The sequence below is a fragment of the Desmodus rotundus genome, chromosome 13 (genome assembly GCF_022682495.2).
Source record: "Desmodus rotundus isolate HL8 chromosome 13, HLdesRot8A.1, whole genome shotgun sequence".
NCBI lineage: Eukaryota > Metazoa > Chordata > Mammalia > Chiroptera > Phyllostomidae > Desmodus > Desmodus rotundus.
The window spans coordinates 83,492,110-83,507,200 of record NC_071399.1 but is presented as its reverse complement, the minus strand read 5'-3'; the positions used below and the strand labels follow the sequence as shown (position 1 = coordinate 83,507,200).

Sequence of the window (15,091 nt, the reverse complement as noted above, 5' to 3'; positions counted from 1 at the left end):
CCAGTGCCCATGATACTGGAAGGCTTTCTTTTTTTTGAATTTTAAATTATTTGATTGCTTTGTCCTGAAAATTTAATGTCTACTTAAAACCTTATAATAAAAACAGACATGTAAATCCACTGAGCTTCTGCATAAACATTTTCAGATTTTATTCCTATCTTCAAATTATCCACATAAAACGAACTGCTTATGAAGAATGTTTTAAGTCACACTAATAATTTTTAAATAGGCACAAAACATTGAAAACAAAGAATCTTCCTTTTTTCCAAAAGAAATATTTTATGTTGAGTTATACTGTTTAAACATCCCTGGTGTCAATTCTGATTGAACCAGGATGGCCGCTTCCTGTCTCGTTCAATGATCCGCTTGCCCTGGTCTTGTTCAGATGGTGTCTCTCCCATGTACAGCACCATGGATTCCACCATAGGAGCCTTAAAAGGGCCCCCTACTTGTTTCCCTCTCTGTCTTCTTATGTCTGCAGTCTCTCTGCACACCGTCTCACAGCAACAGCCACAAATGTCATGTTTCCGTTTCAGGTGACCACATTCAGGACAAACGTCCATGTTGTTCCTAACTTGAATAAGCTTCTGAGGATTCCTTCTCCTATACCAGTTAACTTCAAAGCTGTTTTGGGGTGCTACCATCCAAAAGATACTATCCAAAAGGCTGAAGATCTCCTTGCTCCCATTAGTATTATTTACTGGCTCTATAAATATAGCTGAAACTTGGATAGCTAAGGCTGGTCCCCACGGAGGGCTGGGAAGGCCTGGCTTGGTCTCCAGAAATTTCCGTTGCAGTAGTTCCCACCAGTTCTGGAGGAATCCTGGCAGGCTTTCTTGTTAGCATGAAAGTAGGGTAAAACTTTCTGAGTCTTCACAATTTTGAATAAGTCTAACCTGGAGTTGAGTCTGAGCTGTGATGTAGCTAGAGAAGTTGTTTGTGAAAAGAAAATTTCCAAGGACTGAAGTCAGATCCACCAGCCGGAACTGCCGATGGAAATATAAATCTTGCCAATATGCTTTGGGGAATCAGAGAAGTGAATTTGAGGCCCAATGACAGGTTTTGCTTCAAAGTATGGATTTTTGGTGGGCTAACTAAGTGATTTTCTGTTTTAGCTAAACCGATCAAATAATATGAATCCATAGTTGGTTATTTCTTAATAGCAGAGTTAATACACCAATTGTTTTTTGTTATTTTAGCAACAAAGCTCATTCTCAGATATTCAGATGAATAATTGGAACACAGTTCTCATAACAAGAACCAAGCAAAAAGCAATTTTACAAACTGGGTTACAGTTTGGAAATTAAAGAAAGGTGGAGATAAGGTACCCCATTGTCAGAAAAGAGGCAAAATTGTGACAGAGTAGACCAATTTTGGAGACAACGCTGAAACCCAGTGTGAGTACTGAGATACTAGATCTGGGTCAGGGTGATTAACACGGTCTTCAGGATCTTAACGGGGAATTTGGGGTCAGAGAAAAGACTTTCATGTTGCATAATAAGGAGAGTGACATAAAACTAAAGCCCACGCTCTGTAGAATCGAGACAGCTTAAAAGTATCCTGTCAAGCTCATGCTGAAAGGGACCTGGTAGATGGCTCAGTCTGAAGGTGTGACTTTGACCTGGAGGTGGTGGGTCTTCTACAATCAGTGGGTCTGCGGAATTGCTGGGAAGGATGGAGGGGAAAGGAAGGAGACAGGGCGCAAGGGCCTTCTTGGAGTTTAACGTCTGTGAAAATGGTACACGCTTAAGTTGAGGGAGTGGGAAATGGGAGACAGGGCTCCGTGAACCCTGAAAGATTACCTAAAGGGAAAGCAAAATAGTGCCGTCAGCATACTCAATTTGACTTCATGATTTTCTTCCTAGAGCTTCCAGCATGTGTAGTTAGGCTACTCATTTCTACATACAAAGGTCCGATGATTGGTGTTGTTGTTGTTATTATTATTACATGAACATTTGTGAAGTTATGCTAAAATATGTCTTTAAAGCAGAAACAAATGAAACTCTCATTGTATTCCTTTATTGAGTTGAAAGTCACATACGTTGCTTTAATCTCGGGGTAGCTCTGACGAATACATTTGGATGGGTTCTCCAGCTCCAGTGCTCCATAATTCACATGCTATGCACAGTTGGTGCACCCAACAGTGATGCATCTCAGATACAATGCTGTGTTCCCCAAGCCTTCTCAGAGCCTATCTTTATCATGCTGAGACCATTTTGCTTTCTATGAAAGTACTTCCTTTACTTAGTATCGTGAATATTCCACTTTCTAAATTCTTGCTTTGAAATGAAGAACTGCTTTGAGCACTGTGGAAAATGAAAATCCACATAGAGAGCAGGACTGGGAGAAGAACAGTAGCCATCTGTTGGTTTGGCTATCCTCATGCAAACTGGAAAAGCTTCTTTTTTTCTTTCTTTAAAAACATAATTTTGAAATTATATAAATGTAGGAAGTAGCTAAAAAGTTCAATGTTAAACTAACAATTTCTATACCAAAATACATGAAGTATATCTCTAAAGTTACGTGATTGAGTTTACTCACCTTTTAGCATATGAAAATCCAAATAAATATTATCGAAACAGAATACATGATAGCCAGCTTTATTCTTACTCAAATGATAGTATCATTTTCTAAAGCTTTTTGGATATAAACGTTTGCAATTGGCTTCATAACTGAATAAAACTAGACCAAAAGTTACTTTCACTATATAGACATATATTCTTGCTTTTTTTTTTTTTTTTCAGCTTTTCATCAGAGCTGGAGCAATGGACTGCTTGGTAGTTTTCAAAACTCAAATCTGCTATCCACACAGTTTGTCACCTTTGTATTTTTCAAGTTATTTTCTTTTAGTTTCAAAAATGATTCATGATCTTAAGTTACAGCAGTGGGAAAATACCTAAAGCCTCCCTTGGAAACAGATGTTACAAAGAGACAACACTTACCTGGGTTCATGACATGTGGCAGGCTTGTTTTTAAAAAGTCACTTTGCTTAAAGTTGCACCCCACATATCTATCTGTTGTCAAAACCAGGGTGACTGATGGGGATTAACCTGGGATGGTGTGAGAAGAACTCCCTATCTGAGATTGTTTGTGTTCTTGTTTACTGTTGGGGATCCTCTATCACGTGCTCCATCTCCTGCTGTGAAGGGTCCCATGCCAGAAACTCGGCAGAAAAGCAGTTGGGAGATGTGAGGAGGTTCTATAATGAAAGAAAAAGACCCAGTTCCACCTTTAACATCCATGCAGCTATTTTGAAAATGGAGTTTTACTTTATTTTATTATTTTTATTGAACTTATTGGGGCGACATTGGTGAATAAAAATATATAGATTTCAGGTGTAAAATTCCATAATACGTCATCTGTACTGTGGGTTGACTACCCCAAGTCAAGTCTCCTTCCATCACCATTTATCCCCCCTTTACTCTCTTCTACCTCCCCCACCCCCTCCCCCTCTGGGAATCACCATGTTGTTGTCTTTGTCTATAAGACTTTTTTTTTTTGCTTAATGCCTTCACCTTTTTCACCCAGCCCCTAAATCCCCTCCTCTCTGACAGCTGTCCATCTGTTCTCTGTCTCTACGAGTCTGTCCCTATTTTGTTTGTTAGTTTATTCTGTTCATTAGATTCCACATATAAGGGAAGTCATATGGTACTTGTCTTTCACTGACTGGCTTACTTCACTGAAAATGAATTTGTAGGTTATTTTTGTAAATGGATGATATACAACTTTCAAAACCACAGTATTTAGGGGTTTTGAGTCTATATTAAGAAGCTCTCAAAAAATGTGGAGACAAAATCAGAAGCAGACTCCTCATTAAAATCCATGCTAATATTTAACGTGTAATGAAAGATAGCCAACTGCAGAAATAACACACTCAACTAAAAAGAATACTATTAAATTAACACATTTTAGGCAGGCATTTGTAAATGGCTTCATAATAGAGTTTTGTGGTTGTTGTTGTTGTTTTAATATTTAAATCCCATCAAGATGAGCACAGTGGTGGAATGCTATGCGTCCAACACCCAGTTCATAGACAAGCCACATCAGAATGACCTACGGAGTTTTAAAGTCATTATAATTTAAAAATTTGTGATATAGTTCTTAGGGCTTTAATTTACAACTATTGAATCAAAATTGGAAAGACCAAGCGAACTTTAAATGTAAAAAATATTCCAGGTGATTCTGATGCAATTACTGCATTTGAGACCTGCAGGTGCAAAGCAGAGTGTCCTTAGCAATGTCTCTAGGAAACTACAAAGCAGAATAGATTTTAGAGGAGAACAATATACAATCCCTGCCTTATGGAGCTCTGTGTTAGGGGACAGGGGTTCAGGTTGGGAGTTACCAAAAAGGCAAGCACCAAAGAAACCAAAGAGACGGGAACCTGAACAATTCTGGAGAACCCAGGATGCACTTTCAGAAGTGATGCTTGAACTGAGTATTACAGGATATTAGATTAGCAAGTGAATGGGAGGTTTAGGAGAGACGCTCTGTGTGCATATTACAGGTCCGTGAAAGAACACGTGCTTGGGGAACTGCGAGTAATTCATAGGAAGAGAGGGAAGGGGACAGCTGAGAGCACTGAGGAGTCAGGAGCCAGATGCGAAGAGCAACACATGTCATATTAAGGAGCTTTTGTTTTATGCTGCATGACGTAGATGCCATTGAATGGCTTCACACAAAGAAGTGACGAGATCGGTTTGGTGTTTTGCACATGCTACTTTGAGGGCAGTGCGGTTATTTGAACATGAGTGAGGCCAAAGCCCAAGCAGGTAAAATGTTACTGTGATAAGCTCTAGAGAGAAAGAAGGAGAGACTGTGGCAGCATGAAAAGAGAGGAGGGAACATCTCGGTCAAGTCACCAGCAATCCTTAAGGACACAAGAGTTACTGTTAATGATTCTAAAATATTTCCACCAAAGCACCCATCAACACAGGGAAGTAATTGTGTAACTTTTAGGGTTAGAGCAACTGAGCCCTAAGCATCCCACAAGAAGCCCCACATTTCTTTGAATTGTTACACACCATCTTTAAAATAATGCTCAGCTTGAATTCCACATAACAAATGCATTTATTTTGGTAAAATTTGATGCATAAAATTACTTCTTTAAATTCCTTCTTATGATGAAGATGACAAGGGGTGGAGGGTGTCCCAGGAAGATTCATTATGTTTATTCTGTGCCTTCGTGTATTTCTAAGTATGATATTGTTGTCCATGGATGTTCTCATACTCCACTTTGAAAAGCACAGACCTAGTCAAGCATTATAGAGGCACAACTAGCAAATTTGTGTGTGGGAATTGGGGGGGGGGGTGATGCAGAGTTTAGGATAATTCCCTAGTTTCTGACCTGTGCACCTGGCTGGATGGCAATGTCATTAATACTGGCTCGAGTGCTCATGGGTATGCAGAGAGTCCCCTTTCTTTAGAAGAAAAGGACGACGAGGAGGAACAGTTTTTCTGGAGAGGTGAGGGAATGATGGATTTCATTTTGGCGTGTTGACTTTGAGTTGCGTGTAGGACACCTGAATGGAGGTATAGATAGACAGGTATATCCTCTGGAAAGGCACCTGACCCAGAGATTTATAGACTTTAGTTGCAAGTGTACTAATGATTTGAAATCTTCTTTACTGAAGCTAGGGATGGATTTAATATTTGCTTGCTGAGTAATTCTAGTCCATGAACCTCTCTAGTTTTCCATCTTGGTAGTTGAAAAATTAAGCAGTTCCACTTTGAGACAGTAGAGGGCCAGTGGATGTGACCACTGAGCTAATTGGAAGGGAACAGGTCTAGTCTCCTTGGTAGAGTCACCAACAGTCTTTAAGGACACAATCCTCCGCTTTGTGTGTGACATACTCTACAAAGAGGAGAATAGGAAAAACATGACAAATGCTAACGGGGAACTAAAGGACAAGAAAAAATATAAGAAGAAGTGAAAGAAAGTAGAGGTCAAAAACAGTAAGAGAAATAGGTGAAGTAAGCAATTTAAGAGAAAGTCCAATTGAAATAAACAAAAGTACAATTAAAAAAAGAAAGTTCATTAAATTACTTAATAATGTAAAAGATAAATTAAAACAGACTGAACTAATACAGGCAATATATTTAATTAGAAAGTTTTATTGTGACTTTCTCATTCTAAAAAAATTCATTTTCAAAGGAAACACTTGAAAAGTAGAGATAAGCAAAATGAAAATAAGTCATTCATAATTTCATCTTCCAGGGGATAACATTGCTAACATCGTGGTAAATATTCTTCCAGGGTTTTTTCCCCTATAGATATTCAACCCACATGTTATAAAGGGGTATATATCATAGATGTCTATGGTATATGTGCACATTTAGAATAACTGTATGTTGTAATATATATAAATGAACAAAGATTATAAATTACAAATATTCTTGTACATATGTTGACTATAAACTTTTAAATTCTAGCAGCGTAGAGAATAAAACGGAATTAATTAAAATAATGTGACATAACTAAAATAAATTTAGGGTCCAAAGCTATCCGCTTCAGAGTTGTTAGGGCTCTTGGAGGTAGGATCCCTGAAATTATTCCCTGGGCCTCCCTCCTTAGAGTTGTATTTCCCTGCAGGGAATCTTTAGCAGATGTTCTTTGAGCTGAGAGCAGAAGGGCAAAGGGCATGACCTTTGCCCCTTCTCTGGGTCCCTGTGTTCTCCTACGCAGCTGTTGGAGATGCTTATCAGCCTTCAAAGGCTGCCTGCAGGGAATCCCTGCTGGGTGCCCACTGGCTTGTAGAAGTCTCCTTTCTTTGAGGACTCTCCCTTCCATCAGAAGCCAAGCTAACCAACACGTGTTTAGCCCAGGATCCTGTACAAAATCCTTTCATATGCAGCGTCTCATCTGGTCTTCGCAACAACCCTGGTGAGACAGGTATTATTTCTTGACCTTTTTTTGTTTTTGGTTTTTATTTTCTAGGAGATTAAGTCGCTTGCTTAAGAACACAAATAGCTGATAGGAGGTGTAGCCCGAACTCCAGCCTCTGTCTTTGACACCAAATTCTGAGACCTCCGCTCTGCATTTACAGACAGAGCCCCCTCCTTCTGAGTAAATGGACAGAATTGAGAGTCTGGGTTTCTAAGGCCGATAACTACAACCGCACCAGCTACGCCTCTACCCTGAGATTCTGAGTCTCCTTGGCATGTCCTTCATATACCTGTATGAATTTCAGTACAAGTACCACAAATAGTTGTTGGAAAATAAACAGACATACCTTACACTTTGTCTTTACAAAATTTACCAGAGTCAATTTTTCTTAAAAGTTTGATTCAGATGAATTTTTCTCTTCTATATCTCAAAAATCACACTCCTGTGCCTTTAATTAATAAGACAATACATTAATAATGAGTCTTTATCAATGCAAATAGCAATTACTAATGTCAATAGAAAAAAGTAAGCTATTCAGATAAGGGGACAAATGTAGACACAGAAACAGCAAACACAAGATAAGGGGCATCAGAAGACATGTGAGTAGAAGGGGAATAAACTTGTGAAGGCGAGAATGAGGAAGTTTCTTTTACACACTATGCCTAGGGTTTCCCCAGCTGACACCCGCTATTTTTTAAATTTCTTTAGGAAATGCTTGGAGCTATTTAGCCTAGTTTAGATTGATCAGATTCTTTGACTTCGTCTCTTGCTCTCTGTTGCTGATCTATAAAGATCTATAAACCAGTTTTCCTTAGTATGTTAATGAATATAGAAACAAGGCATTCAACCAAATGAGTTTAAATGCACAGATCGAGTTCTCTAGGGCAGGAGTTTTGAAACCTGTAAGGCAGCTGAACCAATTCTTTAAAGAAGTCTCAGTACGCTGAGGCCCAGTGAAGAAGACCAAAGCAGAGCTGGCGTCCTGGAAGCTGGAAGACTGGAGAGCACATCACCACCTCCTCAGGCCTTTTCAACCTTCATGCCAACCTTTAGACCTCTCTGTTGAGGGGCCTACCCCCTAGCGCTGATGAGGGGTGAATCCCCCAGTTTTATTCTCTATAATACAGTAGAACAATAAGACACAGAACACATTCTATATGGATCTGCTTTTCTGGCTCGCCAAAGAGCAGAGCTTGGGGCAGTAAGGGATTTGGGTGGCATGTAAATTCAGCACCACAAAATCGGAAGTGAGGAGACCAACCTATGTCTAGAACATTCTCTCTATTTTTCTTTGGAAACTTTCATTGTGCACATAATTTCATGAAACAATAAATGTTCTGTCATTCTCAGGATTTAAAGAACGGGATGATATGTTTCAAAAATACTGTCAATTGCATTATATCTCTTTGATTTGTGACTTAGCTCTATCATTCATTGCGATTTTGGGAGACAGGAAGAGGCTCCTAACCATCAATCTCTCCTTCTGCTCTTGCTGGGGCCTGTGCCCTTAGATAAACATAATCCATTCCTATTATTTATTTTTCTGGAAAGGTGTGAATATGTTGAAATATAGAAGCTTTTATTTTATGCATTTTTAAAAAATAATTGAATGACTTTGGAATTTCTTATAGTTACAATTTGGCCAATAAGAAATAGAAAAAAACATTTATATATATATATGTGTATATATATATATATAATAACCTTTAGGTCTGTTTGCTTTCTACTGGACTAGACGATATTGGATACTTTTGTACTTTTATAAATCACATGGTAAGATTATTTATGAAATTTTGTGAAAATGATATAATTTCAAAGTGTTCTTTCTTTAGGAATTATAGATATTTTTTTACTGAGTAATGTTTCATAGTCAGAATTCTTCTGCTCATATGTGATAGTTAGAAATCGTGAAAGGTGTTTTAGTTGAACCTGACACTGGCATTGTTTTCTATTTCTCACTTGTAGATAGTTTTGAAATTTATACTCACATGGCATACAGTTTCTTTCTATATTCAATCACATTCTTTATTCGCCGTATGGTGGTTTCCCAATCTTGACCTTTTAGGCATCCAACATTTCCAGAACTTGACTCCAATTAAACATCTCTTAAAATATTCATAAGTATACACCAAATATCTGTGCATCCTAGAGGATCTTGGGAAGTGCTTAACTTATTCTCTCTCCCTAATTATCTCATTGGAAAGCAGACGTGCTCTAAAGTAAATTTCACTCCATACGGTATAGACATACATTACGAAATGTCTAGTTTTTGAGTTTTTTAAAAAGTATTATTAGAATAACTTGTTTAGAGAGCTTACAGAATGTGGAACACTAAAAAAGAGGGTATGGCTTGAGCCACAGTTCCTGTGGATCAGATAGACTGATTTTAAGGAACTTATCATATGAAGAATGTGCAAAATGTTAAGTTGACAATATAAGAAAGAGTTCCATATTTTTATACATATGCAGTCAACAGTAATTTGTCCATGAATTTTTATTCTCCAGCATATTCTTTTGGTATTAGATGGCCTGTATGAACTTGTCGCTAACCCTCTCCATTTTCTTAGGTCCTTTCAATGAAGATGATAATTCCTACAATGGCTACGTGAAGGTTGTGTTGTTAAAAGAAATTTTTAAGTGGATGTGAAAGTAGAACAAGAAAAAGGGAACATAGCTTATGAGTTTATTCCAGGAGACTGAATCAAACAAGGTTGCTTTTTCTTTCCGAGTAGATGAGTGTTAGCTCAGCGTGCACATTCTGAAATGCTGAGACAACCTGACATTCCAGCCTTTTGAACCTCTCGAAGTTCTGGCTTCTCAGAACAAGATTACAGAGAGGAACTAACTCAACATCATTTAAAAAAAAAGATTCAAACTTGAACTTAAAAGTTCAGTTAAGGAAGTCTTATTGCTGAAGCACAGTTCCCTTTGCAAGCTGGACACACTGAATCAGTCCACGTCTCTTGTAACCTCTTCTTCTTACAACAGAACAAACACATGGAGACAATCACATACAATACTTTGTCATGCTTCTCGTTTGCATGCAGTCACGTGGTTATGGGTTTTTTGTAGAAGAATTTCCGTTTGAGGCTAACCTTTATTCCTGGTGTCACTTATAGTTCCTTTTAAGATATTTATTGCAATTACTTATGATTCCTTAATATGAGGTTTTGTAGAACAGTAACTGCCATCTCTTACTTCGTTACTTTCTGAGTTCCCAACTACAGTTTTTTAATTGGCTTTGTTTTCAGAGAAATTTTAGGTTCACAGCAAATTTGAATTGAGACTACAGAGCGTTCCCATGTACTCTGACCCCCATACATATACAATCCCCCCACTATCGACATCCAACACCAGAAAGATACATTTGTTACAACTGGTGAACCTATACTGGCCCATCATTATCACCCTAAATCCTTCATTACATTAGGGTTCACTCTTGGTGGTGTACATTCTATGGATTCTGAAACATATGCAATGGCATGAATTTACCATTAAAAATGTATAGTACTGCCCTAAAAATCCTGTGCACCACCTATTTACCCCTCCCTTCCCCCAAGCCCCTGACAACCATGGGTATTTTTTACTATTTCCATAGTTTTGCTTCCCGCCCCCCCCCAAATATCATGTATTTGAAATCAGACAATATGTAGCTTTTTCAGACAAAACTATACTTTTAAAACAAATTATTTACTTGAAAACCATGGGATTCCTTTCTAGATTGATGGCTGTTTTTAAGACAAAAGAATTAGTAACCACTGTAAAAAACTATGCATGTCTTGTCAAGAGCAACGATGATTTTGTTCTTGGCTTGGTGGTTGTACTCACTTTCAGGGGTTGTTTTCAGATCCTGAAAGAGGCAGTTTGTTCTCTCCACTCTTTGCTTATGTAGTTGTTCTGCTCCCTGTTTCTGTGTTCTCGGATGAGAAAAGAGACAAGTAGAGCTAAAATAGCTGAAAAGCTTTAAAATTTATTTTTCTATTCTCATCTACGTTTCTGTCAAAAAAAAGGGGGGTATCCTAAATTCTACCAGGGGTATAACTCTTTGACATATTCCTGCCTTACTGGAATTTGGAAGACTTTGCATTTTCTAAGTGGGTTGCTGCAGGCTGAATTTGTAGTCACTTCTTTAGGTGAGCCTTGCTGTTCTTCTAAACAAAGCTTCGACTAGTTTATGGTTATGGCCCCTGCGGCTGCTGGGAGATAAGGTGACAGGGAGGTCATGTTTTTTGTCCGAAGTGACTATGATCAACGAGAGTTTGTGGCCATCTTCCTTCTCTCACCTAGATGACGTTCCAGTCTCAGAATGAGAAGTCTTAAAATCACGTAATAAGAAATTTACTTTCCTTTGAGCCTCCAACTAACTTTCCATGTCACAATTTGTAAACATCATTATAGTGAAGACTGCTTAAGAGAAGTTCTAGAAAACTTGGGAAAGAAACAGCTATACCGGGGAGTTTTGCTAGTTGTCACTTCCCAAGTGGTGTATGTGTGGAAGCCTAAGGCGAGACAGTGAAAACATTGAAAGAGAGGTGAGGTACTGAAAGGGCAGGAGCATGAATGTTAATACCGTTGTTCAGAGTCAAGTTCAATTCCACTGTAATAATAAAAGTGACTGACACTTTGTTGCAAGTATTTATAATGGTAATACTTTTAAATTTTTGATTTAAGTTTTGTTGTTTGCTCTTCTTTTATCACCAGAATGTCATTTGCTTTTGAGAATAATTTTAAGTGCTGTGTGAAATAAGGAAGTCACAGAACCAAGGGACATTATTACCTGAAGAGGAAGTGGTTTAGGAAACTTGTCAATCACAGTCATGACTCAGGTGCCACTTTGGTCACCCTTTTCCGACCCTAACTAGCCGTTATCTGGAGATGGGCAGATGGCTGCACCCACACTGGGTACCATGCTAATGAAAACTGCTCAGGGCTGGAGATGAGGGAGACAGATCAAAGACACTGGTCTACAGAGTGCGTTTAATTTTTAAAAATCAACTTTAAGTGTTACTTATGAAATATAGTAATCAGTCAACCCTAAAACGCAGATGTTCTTCAATGGAAAAAATATTCTTCATAAAGTGCACATGAAAATAAATAGCATTTGACTGTGCTCAGAAGGAAAGCAGATTTCTAATCTAAAGTAAGTCAGTTAGGGTTATCTGATGGATAGATAGATATGTAAATTGATTGATGATACTTATAGAAGGAATGGATTAAAATATTGGACTCCAAAAGATGTGTCTAGACAAATAATAATTTTCCACAATATAGTCAAAAAGTTAAATATGTGGAGGTGTGTTCTAACATAGCTCACCTTTCAAATTGATTTTTAACAGATTGTTAAAAATTTGAGAGTTCCCCAAAATCTCAAAGTATGAGTTATCTGTACAAAGACCATTACTTACTACACAGATCCTGGTGCCTTTCCTGTTCTTTCTTTGAAATACAACAGGGTGAAAACGTTGTTATCTCAGCAGCTGGCTCTAGAATTCCTTTCAGGGAAGGAATTGGAGGGGGCAGGGGATACCTGAGGCTATGGCTCTTCGCAGGAGCAAGAAGAGGGAATTGTTGGGCTTCTGATCCAGGTGGAAAGAGAAGCAGCAGCGAAGGTGGTGGTGGTGATGAAGACGGAAATCAGAGAAGCCAGAAAGGTTAGAGTCTGGGTAACATGTAGGATAAATCTGCGGGAGGAGATGTTAAAAGTTCTCATTCCAACAACAAAAATGGTAACTGTGTGAGGTGATGGATGTTAGCTAGACTTTCTGTGGTGATCATTTTGAAACCAAGGGTCCTTCTGATTTGGATTATATTTAATTTTAAATCCTTGCTCTAGAAATCATTTCTTTCTTGCTCTCTCTCTCTCTCTCTCTCACCTACTTTTCTCCCCAGATCATCGGCATCCCCCAAGGCAGCAGAAGACAGCCTGTGACTAATGGTCACACAGTTTGGACTTCTGGCGGGCTAAAGATAACATCTTGAGCAAGTTATGTTTCAGTTCCCGAGTGAGCCCAAGGATGGAAAGACCTGCTGGCTGCTTTCCCAAGTGACTAGACAGAGGGATGCCAGGAAAGAGCTCAGAACTGTCCTTAGGGCCTGAAGAAATGATTTATTACTCTTACCTCACCTCTGACCAATCTGCTCCCACACAACACAAAATTTCCTAACCAAGATGTCTTGTTATCTTGTGCTATGTAATCTGTAACCTACACACCATTGGAATGTTCAGGCTTTTGAACATTAGCTTCCTGTTCTCCTGGGCTGTGCCATTCATAATAAAATAGCCAATATTTATCCACTGCAATTCTCAGTGTCTAGTGCTTGGCTCTGTTAGTGCCAGGTGGTCAAACTCTTTCTGTTCTGTAATGGTTTCACAATATATGCAAATACCAAATCATTATGCTGTACACCTAAAACTAAAAAAAAATAATGTTGTACATCAATTGCATTTCTTTAACAGGAAAACCATGAGAGAGCATGAAAAGTTGAAACGAGTCAGAAAATTATATCAGAGGAGACTGAGAATTTAAGACACAGCCCTTACCTCCTTCATTCCCAGGAACATAGATGGATTTTAGGAAGGTTTTAAATTTCCACAATCCATGAAATGGGAATTTGAATCAATCTCATTTAGATTTTAAGGAGCTAGGAAACCAGATGACCTTCTGGTTATGTAGTAAACTGTGACCTCTTCCATGATGGCATGAAACTTCAGGATGGGCCTTTTTGCCCTTGCTTTCATTGGGTTTTCTTGTTCATAGTGACATGTAGAATTCTTTAGCATGCATACTAATCCTTAGTCATCATGTGTGCAGCACGTATATCCTCATTTCCTGGCTCTTACTTCATTGCTTTTATAGTAACTTTTGATGAACACAAATCTGAAAATTTAATAAAGTTGAACTTGTCAATATTTTTCTTTATAGGTTAAGCTTTTACAGTCTTAAGAAATCTTTCCCAATCTGAAGTCATAAAGATATGCTCCCATACTGTCTTCCAAACCTAACAAATTTTAGTCTTTAATCTGACTAAGACTGATTTTGGGGTATGATATAGAATATGAATGCAATTTTATTTTAATTTTTTTACTAATAGATGTGATTGTAATGATTATCTGTGTAATACAGTTGCTTTATCTTAGAGAGAAAATTAAACATTTCACTTTTAAGTATGATGTTTACTTTGGGGGGACAAAAGTAGTTTTACAGTTGTTTGTATGGAAAATAATATAATAATTAATATATAATAATATAAGAAAAACTGTATTTTTCATACTCACAGTTGTAAACCTACCTTTGCCCCAACTTGTATCATTAATTTTTTCCAAATCTTTTCAAGTTTTGGCTTTGTTTATTCTTTTTATTGTTATGATTTCATCTTTGATATTCCTTTCCTCTTTTTTTGTTTTCATTTCTGTTCTTTATCTGAATGTTGGGGTTGCATGCTAAACTCTCTAATGTTGAATGTTCCTGCTTTTCTAACGATAGTATGTCATAGTGTACATTACGCTTGAACTACCACCGTAACTGCATCAACTTTAGTTTTGTTTTTATAGGTTTGTATATTTCTTTTACCTTTCTTGTCTTCTTTTAAACTGAATTTACTTCCTCTAATTTTTATCATTTTTTCTCTCAACTTGTTTAGCAGTTTTGCTTTTTGTATCTAGTATCCTAGAAGCTTTCCTATTCATTTTACACTGCATATTTAACAAAGTTTGGAATTATAAAAATATTCACTTTCTTCCTGAAAAATAAAAATACCTTAGAATGCTTTAACCTGGATCATACCTTCTTTCCAATTTAAACACCACTGTTGTCTGATTTAGTTCTGTTACATTTTTAATTTGAGAAATTAAGAATTTTTATTATAACATATATTCAATACTTACTTAGATTTAATTGTAAATTCATCGGTGTCTTTGCTTATGATTCCTCCTCTTTCACTCAGGCCTTTCCTCTGGAGTTATTTTCATTTTGCCAAAAATATCCTTTAGACTTTCTATTATGAAGGATTTTTGTTTGTTTCTTTTTTAGTATGTTTAATCTCTTTTAATAAAAAAGATTTTATTATGTAATAAACAAAGGTTTAGTTTTATTTCATTTTCTCAAAAAAAGATGATAGTAGTTATAAAGTTGATTATAAAGATATATTTATAAGACAATAATAAGGCTTTATTGTCTCAGGGTATAGAGTTCTGTTTGGGATGAT

General features: G+C 37.4%; 1 pseudogene; it reads right to left on the bottom strand.

The window, feature by feature from the left end:
- Window positions 1-314: 314 nt before the first annotated feature.
- LOC112313761 (large ribosomal subunit protein bL32m pseudogene) overlaps window positions 315-15,091 on the bottom strand; it is a 41,956-nt pseudogene continuing 27,179 nt past the window's right edge.